The sequence below is a fragment of the Bison bison genome, unplaced genomic scaffold, assembly GCF_000754665.1.
Source record: "Bison bison bison isolate TAMUID 2011002044 unplaced genomic scaffold, Bison_UMD1.0 scf7180017864338, whole genome shotgun sequence".
Classification (NCBI taxonomy): domain Eukaryota; kingdom Metazoa; phylum Chordata; class Mammalia; order Artiodactyla; family Bovidae; genus Bison; species Bison bison.
Window position 1 is genome coordinate 1,666,676 of NW_011494910.1, and position 2,015 is coordinate 1,668,690.

The 2,015-nt window shown below is 39.3% G+C and overlaps 1 pseudogene; it reads right to left on the bottom strand.

Moving 5' to 3' along the window:
- LOC104998864 overlaps positions 1–2,015 on the bottom strand; it is a 9,555-nt pseudogene that overhangs the window by 7,252 nt on the left and 288 nt on the right.

The following is a 2,015-nucleotide window of genomic DNA, read 5'->3' on the forward strand; positions in this document are numbered from 1 at the left end:
GAGGCTTGTATAGTCATGAAATGCAGCAGCTCATCCACCTTCATGCACCTGGTGACAAGGAAGGGTTCTCTTTCTTACCTACAGGAGCAACCCAGCAGGGATATATCTAACTCTTCTCTGAAACTGCTCAGAAGAACATCATTCTGGGCTCACCTCAAAAGAAGGGAAAGTCTGGGGGGAGATATACATACTAAAGAGAACTGATTCAGCTGCTGTAACAAAGCCAATGTCACAGTGGCTTACCTGACATATCAGTTTATTAGTGTCTCCTGTAATTGTTCAAACCTACGTTGCATAGAGCTTCCTGGGGGCTCTGTAGTATCAGAGTATCCTTTTTTAATGCCCCAAGTCATGGCCTGAAATACTTAATACAGTTCCTGCCACCATATGCACATTCTAGCCAGGAAAAGGGAGAAAGAATGGACAGAATACATCCTTTCTTGTTAAAAACATGACCAGGGAGTTGCATGTATTATTAACATTTTGTGTAAGTCTTATAGGGCAGAACCAGGAAGTTGTATTATCACTTCTGCTTACGTCCTATAGGGTAGAACCTAGGCACGTGGCCGTGTTTAGCTGCAAGAGAGGCTAGGAAATGCAGTTGTTTGATTGGTGGTCAGTTTTTCAGCTAAAACTTGTATTACTCTTGAAGAGAAAAACAGATGTTGTGGGACAACTAGCAGTCCCTGTCACAAAAACCTTCTGTAATCCTGCATGGAAGGAGGGCAAATCAGATTAGTCATAGATAAAGATCCTTTTGTTAGATTATAAACTTATGACAACAAGGAGCCTAGCTCTTTTTGCTCTTCACTTTGTCATCATTGCCTAGCACAGTTCATGCACACAGTAGGTTCTCAATATTTATCAAATACATGAATGCATGAGAGGCAGCTAGGAGGTAAGTATTCAGAAGACCTTCCACTGTGCCTCCTCCCAAGGACTGTTGTTGCAAGGATCCAGAATATTTGATTTCTTATCAAATTTAAACATGAGAAAGTATGCTGGAATTCCTTCACAAAGCAAAATTTCCTACCCAGCATAGCCATCTTTATAAATAATGTGGTTTTTTATAACTCTGGTCTAACATCTAGCGATGTCAAGTGTTGGCTGACACGGAGCACATGGAGCAGGCTGACGGCATGATAGGAGAACATTAGGCTCTTCCAGCAGTTTTAATGTGCTGTTACTACAAGCAAACTTGATGTGTTCCTGGGAGGATTTTATCCCAAGTTCTTCTATATTACACAGATTAATTCTTGTAGATGGGAGGGGCCAGCCTTGGAGCAAATGGGACATCTTCTGGGAGTTGCTGGGAGGGATCAGCTCAAGGAGGTAGAGCCTCCAGCCTCAGCTTGGGGGCTAGGTCAGCCTCCCAGCTCTCCCCTGGGTCCTTATGTTTTCAGATCCAGCATTTAATAAGCTGAGAGAATCAAAAACAGTAAAATATGGAAGATAATACAACAGTCAATAGAAAGATAAAGTAAACTAAGAAGAAATAAAAAGATAGTAAGAGTCGTTTAAAAAAAAAAAAGCAGCAGGCAGGCAAAATGACAATATGAACTGAAAAAAAAAAAAAATGAGCTAAAAAGAAATTAAAAGATGGAACAAAGCCACGATAAGGCAAAGGGTTAGAAATAACAGATGGAAAATAAAATATAATAACAAAAAATCTAGAAGATAAGATGAGATAAAAGACATAGTATAAAATAGCTAGAATAAAGAAAAAATGGGATTAAAAAATGACTGAGATAAGTAAAATCATTAAACTCACCAAAATAAAAGACTAAAGGGATTAAAACAATAAAACGTGTTAAACCAATACCAAAAGAAATAAAAAATTTAAAAGACTAGGCTCTGAGGGAAGAGAGTAATAGATCAATTTTGTTTCAAGTTAAAATAAGGCTGTACTGCAAGGGCAAAACCCTTCCCCTCGTGCAGACTCATTCTTCTGAGTCCAGGCATCTCAAGGCTGTGCAGACCTCCCAACACAGTAATTAGCATTCACAGCACTACAT